General features: G+C 34.1%; 1 long non-coding RNA gene across 1 annotated transcript in view; it reads right to left on the bottom strand.

Moving 5' to 3' along the window:
- The window catches only part of LOC108588782 (uncharacterized), a 78,267-nt gene extending 64,218 nt beyond the window's left edge, over positions 1 to 14,049 (bottom strand). Inside the window, exon 1 of the long non-coding RNA XR_004735933.3 lies at positions 14,003 to 14,049. This is a non-coding gene — a long non-coding RNA (uncharacterized LOC108588782). The remainder of the gene's footprint in view (positions 1 to 14,002) is intronic.
- Positions 14,050 to 14,261: the final 212 nt, after the last annotated feature.

Here is a 14,261-nt window from a genome sequence, read left to right as displayed (position 1 = left end):
TTTGATCCTGATTTTGTGTGTGTGCATGTGTGAGTGCATGTGCATGTGTGTATGCCTATGTGTGTACATGTGTGTGTGTGCACGTGTGTGTGTGCGTGCATGTGTGTTCTACACTACAGTGAAGTTTGTTCCACAAGCTACTGACTTGGTTAAAAAGCTTTGGATACATGAGTGCAGTTCCAGTCATAACATTTAGACCTTCATTTCAATCCCATAATAGTTAGCTTAAGTAATGTCTAAATATTTCTTTAAGCCACAATATCCTATTTTCAGCAACAGACTCTAAATCATAATGTACTGTATTTGCCTCTTTCTGACTTGGAGTAAGTTCCCATGTGGAACAGTTGTAAGCTCCTTTGAGATTTATCAACCGCACCAAGGTATAAAGTAAGACTGGCAAAAGGAAATATGTTTGAATCCCCGCTCTGATGGAATAATTCAGAAAAATGTATCTATATGCTCTGCATCTGATTTAGTTCTGTGCTGGCATCTGCTTCTCATTGAGCAGAATCACCTCTGTTACTATTAAAAGGCCAAGAGCTGTCTTTGAAATTACAATGACGTGTAATTAAGAAGTTATTTCCGTTATCAGCATACAGTAACTCAACTAGCCATAGTTAAGAAAGCGTGTAAATTCCAAAGACATTCAAAACATCTGGCTCTGGATGCTTCTCCCTTTCCATAATTGATGTGTTAGCTGCTCACAGGTGAAAGAACACACAGCACATTTTAGTGACATCTGTTTCAAGTTAGGGTTAATTGATTTCCATTCATGTCTTCCTTTTTTTTGCCCAAAATATATCAAAAAATACAGATCAGGAAAAAACTGTATTTCAAATAAGCTTTTGTATTTAAATACATGTATTAAGAGAAAAATATACAATTATTATAAAACTTTCTGGAATCTTTTACTACACTATGACCCAATTGTGATAATTATCCCTAAAATCATAACTAAAATGTTGAGTAATTAGTATGTCATCATCACTGTGTTTAGTAATTTACAATCATTATCTTTTTTTCTTTTTTCTTTTAGGCAGAGTCGTGCTCTGTCACCAGGTTGGAATGCAGTGGTGATCTCAGCTCACTGCCACCTCTGCCTCCTGGGTTCAAACAATTCTCATGCCTCAGCCTCCTAAGTAGCTGGAATTACAGGCATACCCCACCACACCCTGCTAATTTTTGTATTTTTTGTAGAGACAGGGTTTCGCCATGTTGACCAGGTTGGTCTCAAACTCCTGGCCTCAATTGACATGATTTTCCAAATGAAGACAGGTAGTCAGAGATGGAAAGTAATTTGCCCAAGGGCACAACTCTGGCAAAAGGAACAGCTGAAATTCTCAACTAAATGGTTTAATACCAAAGCCCACATTGTATAATCACAGTAATAGGTTATAAAATGTGATAGTGACAGAATCATTATACAGCACTAATCTGGCCGTAGGCAGAGCCTTACATGAAGTACGTTCAGAAATTTTTAAACTTACTGACCACTTCACAGTCTGCAAGCCATTTCATGACGACTTTTAACAAGGACAGGGACAGAATTTTTTCCCAGTAGTGTACATGACTTGGTAAATCTGTAAACATCTCTGAATCTGGGTTTCCTAAGATAAGTTGATTATAGCTATAATAGTAGGATTGTTATAAAGATACAGGGAATTAATCTGCATTAAAATGTTTTGCATACACTCAATAATAATTTCCTGAAGTGTTAAGTCAAAAACCTACTTCCCCAGAAATGGAAAGAGATGTTAGGAGTGAAAAGAGTTCCAGGTCAAATTTGTTTGGAAAACCCTACATTCTGCTGTAACTATTCCACACCTACCCATCCACCCACCCCACATAGAAGACATGCGTTATCTTGTTTAGAACCTCTGCCATCCTTTTCTGCTGATGAGATTCATGCTACTGGGACATTGCTCCTCCTCTGACTCCCCCGCCTGCTAGTGGAGCTGCTACTCACCCAGGAACTACAGCAGAGCCAATAACTTTATACTCTGGAACATTTAACCTTGCTACAAGAATTGTGACATATATCCTAAGTGTCAAGACTAAGAAGATACACATAACCGTGTTATGATTTAAAAGAAGAATGATCCAAGCACTCTTTCATTATTATTTCATAAGCATTTATTATCTGCCAGGAACTGGGGAATAATGATATTAAGAACAGGTGTTCTTAATAAGCCCGGCATGGTGTCATGTGCCTGTAATCCCAGCTTCTTGGGAGGCTGAGGTGGAAGAATTGCTTGAACTCCAGAGCCAGACATTGCAGTGAGCAGAGATTTTGCCACAGCACTCTAGCCTGGGCAACAGAGGGAGACTCTATCTTAAAAAAAAAAAAAAAAGTGGTCTTTATACTCAAGGAGCATTTAGCTAGAGAGAAAATGATAAAAATAATTAAGAACAGGAAGATAATGCAGTGTCATGAAAGATGTACAATGTATAAGTAGGCCACCAAGGAGGAATTCTCCCTGAAGAGTTCAGAAAAAAAGATTCAGGGACGATATTTTATTTATGAATAATATAGGTTTACTATATCCCATCATTACAAAATGAATGCACTCTCTTAACAAATGCCGAATTCCACATCTCTAAATAATCACCAAATAGACTTAATGCTGGATTTATTCAGTCCTGCTGCTTGGTTGCATAAGTTTAAAATTCACCTTCTTTCAAAGCAGTATTTTTTGTCACTAATTTCACAATCTGTTAATAGCTTATCTGAAAGATAACAATGCCCTGCAATTGTTAGTGATGAAAAGTGTTTTCTGTCACTATTTGTTGAACAGAAAGAGACAAGCCAAACCAGGTTCAGTATATGCATGAGGTTGTCCACTGAGAACCATAAAAGCTTACATGAAATAGACTTCTGTACACTTTATCAAGAGACAGTGAATTGAAAGGTGTGTTGTTTAAAGTCTTATTTACTCTGCAGGCATCTTTTTGACTCACTGCTACAAGTATCCAAAAAACTCCTCTTGAGCTAAGACAGTTTAAGTTGTTAACTGCACTAAGGAGACCATAATCCATAGATCATGATCCAAACAGATAGTGAGCCTGTCATACTGAAGCTTAGTAGAGAATCTTGAGTGTAGCTTGGCAAACTGATTAATGAGCTAAAAAAAAAAAAAAATCCTTCTGAATTCTTAAAGGGGCTTCTCATACTCTGAAAAGATGGATTCAGTCAATAATTCTCAATATTTATCACAGCTTCTCATAAATATTTCTTAGTACTGTTCTTATCTACACTAAAAACCAAACTAGCAGGCATCCAATGCCATAAAGCTTCAGCTCTAGAAGGCCCAATTCAGTCATTCATTGCCAGGTGCACATATAATGTAATGTGGTTAATGCTTCCTAATGGAAGGGTTTTACTGCTTTTGCTTTTGCTACAAACTTCCATTGACCCATCAGCATGGTTGAAATGTATTTCTCCACATTGATATCTCTCATTCATACCTGTAATATGCAACAGGTGGCAAATAAATTACAAATGCAAAGAGATCTGTTGCCTAGTAAACAATGCCTGGGACTTTGATTTCTTAATTTCCTAGTGTTGGGAATGTAGATTTGAGAAGTAATTACACACAAAAAAACCTGCTTCAACCGAGAGGGTTCCAGTAATATCTCAGTAAGCCACAAGTGACCGCATCAGTATAGAGCTCAATGTATTATTTAAGAAATAGTACCCTTGAGAGCTGAAAACATTTCTTAAAGGAAAACTTTGCTCATTTCTAAGCCATCCATCACATAACTCATACAAGACTCATATGGTGTACCTAGAGTATAGTATTATAATAATTAATTGTTTATATTTATGTTTATCTTTTATATCATATATATTCTTTTTATATTCTTTTATATTTTATATATTTATATATTATAATTATAAATAATTATAATAATAATATACTCCAGTACCTGGAGTGCAATAGTACCCTTGTAAAAAAATGACCTGCAGAACTATTCCAATTAGATCCTGTTGGCCCTTGAATCATTAATTCACTCCAAGCTTACATTCAATCAAGATTGACTACATAATTTGGGGGGCTCCATTCAAAATTAAAATTCAGGGTCCTTTTTAAAAAAGTATTTAATAATTCAGAACAAGGACACCTGAGCATTAAAACAAGAGTGTGTGCCCTTCTAAGTGCAGGGTCCTATGAAAGTAGTTACACAAGTCTCACTCAGAAAGTCAGCCTTATATTCATTACCTATTGTACATTGTGTTGAATAATGCATAGAACAAAAATATGAATAAGAAATAGTCAATGGCCAGACATGACTCATACCTGTAATTCCAATGGGAGGCAGGAGGATCACCTGAGCCCACGAGTTCAAGATCAGCCTGGGCAACATAGTGAGACCCCATTTCTACAAAAGATAGTAAGTTGTCTTTATTAACAAACATAAACATTTAAAAAATTAAAAATACATAGTTCTTGCTTCCAAGCAGTTTACAATCTAGGGTCATATCTAAAATCTGTAAGTAAAGTGTTGTTAATTACATTAAAAATATTCATTACGCAGGTTAGAGGAAGAAATGACAAAGTACATCCACTTGGCTATCTGGGAATTGTATTCTATCTACGGGCGATTCTCTCTCACACTATGTAATGGACACACTTGTGTTTTTTACAAGCTTCTTCCGTGCATTTGAAAATGCTGTTCCTTCTGACTGAACTGATTTCCACTGAATCGTTGCTTGGCTAACCCTGTCCATGCTTCGAGTCTCACAGTTTACCAACTGAGAGATTCAATTAGATCGCCAGTTTTGCTCTCACCATTCTCCAGATCCTGCCTTCCAAGTGTCCATCACAAGTTTTTAGTTTTATGTTTAAGTTGGTAAACTTGTTTTTATTTACTCTAAACTCCATAAACTTTAAACTTTTATTTACTTAAAACTCCATTTTGTTATTTATTTAAAACTCAGTGCAGGGAACCATCCTTCATTGTCATTCATTGGCATCTCCCCACTTCCTATTTTAGGACTAGGGCCAGGGTGGCACTTCATAGATATTTGCTAAATAAATACCATTAAATGAAAATCCTAATGGAAGTGGACATAAGCAATAAGAAGTTAAAAGGGAGAAAGTGTAAATAAAAAGGTTGAACGAACCTATAAGTTATTAGAAAATAGCAGAGAGCCCAGTTTGGATGAAAAGTGGGTTTTGACTTATACTAGGAAATAGAAGGAAATAAAGTGGTTGATGGCATGAAGGAAGCCATATTGTGGAAATACTTGAGACCCTAACTGGGGAGTTTCTATTCATACAGTAAATAATGAATGGGAAGGTTGTTGTTAGACTTTTTTTTAAACCGGGTAACTGTTTATATATGTATTAGAAAATACAAAATTGTATTTTGACCAGAAGTGCTTCTAAGCAACTTATGGACTGCATTGAAGTGCTTTATGGGAGAGATGATTGCCTAGACAGTATATTTAAAGAAAGTTAAGGTATACATTTGAATCAAGAGAGAGGATTTGGGGAGGAAATATGGGAACAAAGATAAAGACAAGAAAAATATTAGAAATTTTGTTCATAGACTGATTTAGTTTAGCCACCTAACTTGTCAGTCTTGAGAGAATTTAAAAAAGCAACTCTTCTCCTTTTTTTCTAATCTTCTGTTGAATTAATAAAATATTAACTACAGTACATTTGCCTAAAACAGGAACTTAAAAGTTGAGAAACATGCTTAAGTTCGGTCTACACTAACCACATGCTAAGTTTCATTTTCAGTCATGTTAGCTAACAGAACTGCAAGGAGAGACTAAATCTTTGATAATGTGTTTTCTGGAGTGATTTTTAAATGGATTATACAAACATTACCATCACTAGATTTTATATACCTTAGAGGCATCTGAGCACATTTTGAAATGGAAGTGTTTTGGTAGAAAAAAAATCCTCACCCCAGCCAAAAAAAATTGGGGACTTAACAAATTACAAAAATAAAGTACGTCCATCCTTGAAAAAGGCTTTTTTAGAATAAATTAGATGTATGAAACAGAAACCAATGAAACAAACTTTCTGTGTATTTAATCAGCATCTAACAAGTCTGTTTATTAAATTGCCTTCTAATTTTGATGTAAGGCCAAAGTGTACACTACTTTTATTAAAGGCAGACACAATGCTATATTAACATAGAAAAGAAATTATTTCTGTGCACTCTCTATGATAGGCTGATCATTTCACATCTTGGCATATTGCTATTGAATGTGGCACATAAAGTTGGATGATAGTAAAAAGATTGCTTAAACTCAACGATTACAGCACATGCTTTAAAACTCAGGGGCTTCTAATGCTGGATTTGTGACTCAGATGTCATACCTAATAGGGTTATTTTGTGTTGCTGCTCAGTTTATAAACTCTTACTACTTAATCTCTGAAGATGAATAATAGTCTACTTCAGATCCTTCATCCATTTTGAGACTTTCCTTCAAACACCCAAACTGTAAATCAAACTAATCTGTATTAGTAATTATTCATGATTTCAACATGTATTCTATAACTGTGCTGACTGCTGATGATAAAAATGATAAGAAAATATACCTGCCACAGATAAAATTACAACAAATTTAATTAAAGACCTTAATTAGCTTTTACTTGTGATTCTAGCATCAGGCAACACATTGTTTTACAAAATAGAATGGATGTTTTGATGAGCCAAGCAGAGAAGTTTGGCTTTATAGACAGAAAATGGCTGAGGAAAGCAGAAACAGAACAAAAAAATGGATTGGTTGCTTCATATTTAAAGGTTAAAGTGAAGGGGACTTCCTTGTCATGCCCACTAAACTGGCCTGTTCGGCGATTTGACTTTCATCTCTCTCTTTCCTGATTGCTCGGAAGGTTAGAGAAACAGCTTGGTTTCAGCTTGGTAGTATGCAGCTTTAACGTGAGTAATTCCATTTTGGTTTGGTCTCTTGGGCCTAGTACAGAAGCTCAGTTCAAACCAATTACCTCCTATAAATTGTATTTGACAAGCCCCAAAAATAACTTTTAGTGCTCTATCTTCTACTTCGATAATTATTCAGAAGAACATTGAATGTATGAACTTAACTATGTAAAGCAGCAGTGTTAAAAAAATATTTTGTTTCTCACACTAAACGCGTTATAGATACTATTCCTATGGTTTGAAAAAAAAAACATATGTGCCACAGATAATGTAAACAATATTCTTAGATATTGTTTGTTATCTCTTGGTGGAAAAAAAATTGGCTTTGCTGCAAGCTGATTAGGAGATGAAGAATAAATATTGTTTTGCAAAGAAATTCTGTTTATCACAGAAATTGCATTACATTCACTTCTTTTTGGTATTAAACCTTTGTTACTTATATTTAAAAATCTCTTTGCAAAATGGTCCTTACTTTTCCCTTGCTTTCACATAAATAATTGACACACAGAAGGTATACGGTCTGATTGAATTTAGGAAAAAGATCTACCTTCAGATAAATGAGAAAATCCATTGAAAGGGCTCCTTACACTGAGTAGGATGAGTAGGCAGTCAACAAACACATTTTAGCTAGTGCTAACATCAATGAGAGCACCATCAAGCTTTGGACAAGGTAACATAATTTAGTTTCCAACTGCCTGGTCCACAGTTTTCCACGTCTTGAAGAAGCAGACAGGACTTTCAATCAGTAATGTTAACAGCTTCCCTGACTTGGGGGAAAAATACTGTGGAAGAGAATATCAAGTGAAACAAAGCAACGTTTTATAAAGGTGACTCTAAAGAAAACTTTGCTCCGTTTTATTTCCTATTGTTTTACAAGCATATTTATCTGTCATTGACTAGTCATGTTAAAAATTGAAGAAGCTCATTATTTTGTGTTTATGTTGATGTTGTAACTAGAAAGACAAACAAAAACTCTGTTCCATAAGCCAAAAGTTGCTGATATCAAATAGGCATACTCCTTAATGGCCTTAAACATTTATGCACTGTTTAAAGCTCTGTTACCTTGAGAACTTGGTTTTGGAGGTTTTCTGTTTTGGTTAGTTGGTTTTGATTGTTTTGGTTGAGTTTTTGCTTTTATTTTTTTAATCTATAAATGAGTCACAGCTTCCTGACAAAAGAGAAGGAAAGACTAAAGTGTTAATATTTAAAAAGAACACTCAAGGTAAGTACTCTGCTTACCTCCCTAGAAGTCATATGGGTACTGTAAACAGCAAATGGATTAAGAAGAAGATTAGAAGGGCATAAAGACATGCTTTGCATGTGATTTTATGAGATTATTGCAAAAATCAACTCTCCATATGCAGACTAATCTGAGACATTACAGGGTTGCTGAAAATGCTCTGAAGAAAGCAATGATGTCACATGGTGCAGTAAACAAATGCTGGAATTGTGGCGGTTTGGGGGTTGGGTTACTGTCAGGAAAGTGGAATGCTTGCTAGCATTGATTTAACCGCAAATATTTGTAATAGGGATTCTCAAAAATTAGGTAGCATTCCTGGATGATAAGACATAGGTTGTTGAGCCCTAGGTACAACGTTTCTGATTCACTAGTTATGGTGTTAGGTCCTAGAATTTCTAATCTGTCTCTAAGTGACGCTGGTGTTTCTCTAAGGGATGCTGGTGTTCCTGAGGAGACCATTGAAAGAGGAGTTTAAAGTAAGTCAAGATCAGGAAAGGAATGTAAATATGAGAAGCTGTCACAATAGAACATAGTGAAGCTTTTACGAGACAGAAGTATGCCCTGCTTAAAGTATTCAAGTTGAAAATGAGATAATGCCAACAGCAATTAGAGTAAATGCAGTTTAAAACAAAAAGGATATGAGCCTGATTTATTCTGTCTGCTTCTTGAATGTAAAAGTTTTTAACGGTCATTGTCTATATTACTGAGTTTTTATATACTCCAAGTACAAACTTGATTGTGACTTCATTGAATTTAGTCTCTATATTTTCGTTGCAGAAAACTGAGGCTCATGGAGAAAATTAGAAAATTTAATGAGAAAGCCACAATGAAAAATCTCAAAAGGAGGGACTTTAGAAAAATGACTACAGACACCTAGGAATTTAAGAGGTAGACTGCCACGTGCTGCAGGAAGCTCAGGAGAAACTGACAAAAGTCCTGGACAACAAGTATTAATCGCTTGTAAAAAGCATTCAAGGGCTGGCATTTAAGGAAAAGAAAGCCGACATTTGTTGGAGGTCTATGATATGCTGTAATTTCTTCCAGGCATCCTTGGAATGTTTTTCTCATTTATCCTCACAATTATTCTATAAGATGGCATTGTTACTACATTTTACAGATAAGGAATCTAAAACTCAGAAACATTAAGAAACTTGCCGGATGTCACATATCTAGTAAACGTGAGAGCTGAACACAGACCTGCCTTATTCCAATGACCATTTGGTTTTTGTTATATCACTGGCTTTTACTCAGCCACAAAATTGAGAACATGAGAGGACTGTCTGTACATGAAACGCTTCCTTGGTCTACCTTTCAACCGGAAAAAAAAAAAAAAAACAAATTCTTCTTTCCAGACAGTCAAATAACAGAACCTTATCATCCTGGAAGACAGACAGTATTTTTAATTATTTTAGCAAAATACTCTGGAAAAGCAAAGTAAAATAAAAAGAGCTTGAGTTTTAGCCATCAACTCACTAAATTTAAATCCTGGTTTCATTAAATCTTGTCATTCTGCTTTTCCCAGTAACATACCAGGGTGAGGTAAATTATATCTAACTAATATGAGAATAAATGAACCTATGTGACCCAACTTAAATTTACATGATATAAATAAAATGTTCAGGCATAATTCCTGCCATACTACAGATGTTGCAGAAATATTATTTCCTTCTACCTTTGTCTAAGTTAATATTATAAGCCAAAACACTCAGAAAATGTTCTTACTACTCGTTAGCAACTCTCTTGTTTTTCTCAGCAGTCCCTTATCTGAACTCTTTCACTTTTGTTTCCTGTTCCACTGGTCTCTTCCGCTTTGCAATGCTGCTAATCTTTTACTGAGCAAATGTGTCTTTTGTCTTACACTCTTTTATGAAGTGCATACTAGCCCAGATCCTAACATTCTGTAAAGAAAAAATGCTACTGAATGCAATGTTTAAGCAGTATGAAATGGCACCTGCATCATCATATTTCATACTTTCATATTTTTGTTTATATTTCTTTGAAATTAGTTTTAGTCTTTCCTGTGTGTAAAAATAAATATGCTCATTGTAGAAAATACTAAAAATGCAGAACTTTTTAAAGTTCTCCAAAATTTTGCAACTCAGAAAAACCTCCACACTGTTAGTATTCTCTCTCTCTCTCTTTTTTTTTTTTTTTGCAGGCTTCCTTTCACCACATTTGTGTGTGTGTGATCATAATTGAATTCGAAATGGGTTATTGCACTTGAAATAATATCATATTCCTTTTCATTTGTCATTAGAAAACAATGCAATAACATAGCTTTGAATGGTGCATAATATTTCATCATATAACTATCCCTGCTGTATTTGTTTATAATCTCCCCTGGGAAAAGAGTTGCAATACAAATATCTATTTAAATTGCTATTGCTTGAAAAATAGAACTAATGAGAAAACACACAATTACAATGCATATTCAATCTCATAATTGTAGAGTGTGTACAGCTATAGCTTTAGCAAAAGAAGAATTAAAATATTAAAAATTCACTAACATTCACTAAGTGTCTCATGAATAGTTTTACCAGTTTATGTTGTATATTGTTATTATGCAAATGTTCATTGATATACCGTTTTGTTATTGTTAGGAAGGCAATAATTTTCTATAAATACTTGTTGAATAAACAGAAATAAAAAAGACTTTTGTAGCTTTATATTCCTATGGTACAAAAAATACTTTTCAAGAAGGGAAATACCATTTCCTAACCTTACACAAAATACATATGGTAGATGGATAGAGGTTTATATTGTCATTGAAAGAAAATTTTCAATTTTAAATTTTAATTACTTTTTCATATTCAAATTCCTCTATTAGTTCTTTATTCACAGCTGCTATATGAATACAAGCAAATTTTTCATCCAATGACCCTCTCTTGCAAAATCTTTAAAAACAGTTGAACTAAACAATTCTTATGTCCATGTCATAAAATCCTACATTTCTGTATTCTAAAGATTAATAAATATGGCTTCTAAATCAAAGCACAATAAAATTATATTAGGTACCTTGTTTTTGAGAATGAGAGAATATGCACAAAAAATCTTTATTAATTTTTTCAGGTATGTTGCTATATGTTAGCTAAAGCTTTAGAAATTAAATACTTGTATAAAGTATTCTGATTAACTATAACTACTGATTATGTAGAACATTTGTAGGCACAAAACATGCATCTAAAAATATATTGCTTAGTTTTAAAAAATCCTGTTTTCACAGCACTATTAGTTTTGATAAGATAAGCCGTTTGTGTAAGGCACAAGAATAGAAAAATTCTTTTATCTTATCAAATAGAGGATTATGTAGGAAAGGATGCATTCTCCAGAATTTTCATAGTTTAAAATATTTAATACTCTAAGAGTTCTTAGTGGATCAGTAAAGACATACCATGAAAAGTTATTTTTGAAGCGTATTTAAGCAGATACAATGTTATCATATGAAGGCAAATTATAATGTTCCTTCTTACTGACAGGGCCTCCGGGTACTTTCTGATCTTTTGCCTAAGTGCATTTCATATTCTTTAGTTATATCTAAACAAAGCCCATACATTTGGTCCAAACATAGGAAAAAGTAATCAGAGCTTTCATTGAAATCCAGTAGATGAATACACTGTTTATTGACAACCTTTGTTAAGTGATACAGCTGGGGATGGAAGCTGCGGTCAAAGCAGTAACCAAGATCACCAGAGGACACTTCGAACACCACTATCACTGCTATGGCTTTCTGCTCTTCACTCCTGTTTTAAAGATTGCTCAGATTTTTTCAGGAAGTGTGTAGAAATATGTTTGAGGCTCAGCGTGCTTCTCTTATTTTGCTGATATAGTCTCTGGCATTAGCCAGACTTCTTGGAACAGTAACCGTTTTTAATGGCAAGCTAACATGTCCTCTAACAAAAACCTTCTCTTCCCACTTTTACTCACCAGTTTGCTGATTTCCATGTTAGTGTTCACTTTTTTCTTCCTTAAAGCCTAAAATGCCTTACATTTTGGCAAAGTGAACTTATTTTCTTTTTTGGCTAAATTATTTAAAACAAAACGTGTCAACTGCTTGAACTTTTATATCAATCAATATTTCCTGGTCTCCTTTTCAAATGAACTAACTTTTCTAAAGATTTTTAAGAGGTCACCTGACTTCAGGAGTAAAAATATACAAATGAGAAGAAAGTGTTTACTACGTTCAACAAAATTTGTGGCAAAGAATCAAAACGTGCATATATCTAAACTGCGAAGTATCTCTAGTTAAAATATAAGCTGTTTAACATTAACTTTAATGTTAGCAACCTCACAAATGCCTTTTCTACAAGTCAGGGCCTCACAGAAAGCCATAAAAGGAAAGGAATATAATTTCGCTTGCTGGCACTTACTGAAAAGCTAAAATAGAATAGTAACAGAAATCATATTTGCCAGCCCTAACCGAAGGAGTTGTGAAACATCATATCAGAAGATTGTAAGTTATTATAAAAACGTTGTAATTACCATGCTATTAACTATGCCTTATAGGAGTTGAAATTTTTGTTTAACCAAAAATTATTTCAAAATCAGGCAGCTAATTACTTACATTTAGAAAATGCATTGCACACAGAGATATGGAGCATTTTAAAATGTAGCTTTAGGTTGAAATGAAATAGTCCATTTTTATTCCCTAATGAGAACTAGGATTTTTGAAATATTTTCATGTATAGTAATAATATCCTTGAAATAATTCACTTCTTTTTCCAGTTGTTGGACTCAAAAGATTTTTTCAAAACTGTGTTATTTCATAAATTTGGAATTCTTTAAAGCAAACATGGGTGTGTGAAAGTTAGTTAAAGCACACCTAAGAGTAATAAATTACATGATTCTTACAGTGAGTTATTGCTCTTTTTTAAAGTGATTCATTGGCTATGGCTTGGGTAGCTTAACCCTTTGAAGTATGCACATGTGTGTATACAGATTACACATGTTTTACACAATTCTTAAGTTTGGAATTACAGGTATATGTATATGGAATTGTGAGGTAAATACAGAAAGTTTGGATAAATGCCACTGTGGCAGAACCGTAAAGATTAGTGTCAGCCATGGGATCTTTTTGCTGATGTAGTAATGCACACTTCAGTTCACCTTAACAATGACTCTCTGTGTTGACTACTGCATTATGTCATGACATAGTGTATTTATAGGTTTTTCAGGTATAACTGTGAAAGCTTTATTGAATTCCTTTTCATTTATTTTCTAATTACAATTTTTAATCTATGTCATATCCAAGGGAACAAAACAAGAAAATAAATCAATTTATTTCTCTGTGTTTCTTTTTTAATAAAAAGAAAACTGAGCTTTTCTGATTTTTTTTCTGAAATTACTTTTTTATGCTTTCTTAAAAACAGATTTATCTTAAAATTTAAATTCTAATATGAGACTCGTTGCCAAGATACATGTTTAGCATTTTTTTTCTTTCAGAGAACTTTGTTTCTTGTAAGAATAATTTATATGGCTAAGGCTCTAGTCCCAAAACAGTTTTAAATTGAAAAAAAAAGGAAAGCAGCCTTTAAGAAACCAAAATGCCCATTTTTTTATCTTAAATGAATCTAGCAGTGCCTCTTTTCTCTTATTCTCTACTATCCTCACTGACACACACTGCAACAAGCCTACCCACACCCTATTTTCACACTTTCTTCCCTAGAGTAAATCCTTTTTACATAAGGTGGCCTTATGGTTTGTCCACAGCCTAGGCAATGCAAATATCAGCAAATGAGTCCCTGGGATACATGTTAATAAAAGTTTTACAATGTAATGTTAAGAACCGGTTGGTTTCTCTGTCTCCAAATACTGGTCTAATACATGTTTGAAGATTAGAGTTAGACAATGGATAAATTTACATACAGTTCTGTGCTCTGTAGAGAAATGTAGCTGCTTTAGAGTAGAACGGCAAAATGTGGCCTTTCTGAACTTAGAAGAGACAATTCTGGCCACTCCTCCTTCCCCATTTTAATGGTTCAACTAACCATAGACAAACACTCTTAGCATATTTGGGGAAGTAAGTTGTTATTTTATCAGTTTGAGGACTTCTCTAAATGTATCTTTTATATGCACTCCAGCCCTAGGCTTGTGTTCAAACATCTGAAAAGACAAAAGCTCTTGC

The sequence above is a fragment of the Callithrix jacchus genome, chromosome 17 (assembly GCF_049354715.1).
Source record: "Callithrix jacchus isolate 240 chromosome 17, calJac240_pri, whole genome shotgun sequence".
In the NCBI taxonomy this organism is placed as follows: domain Eukaryota; kingdom Metazoa; phylum Chordata; class Mammalia; order Primates; family Cebidae; genus Callithrix; species Callithrix jacchus.
The sequence above is the reverse complement of the archived record's forward strand: the minus strand, read 5'-3'. Positions and strand labels throughout refer to the sequence as shown.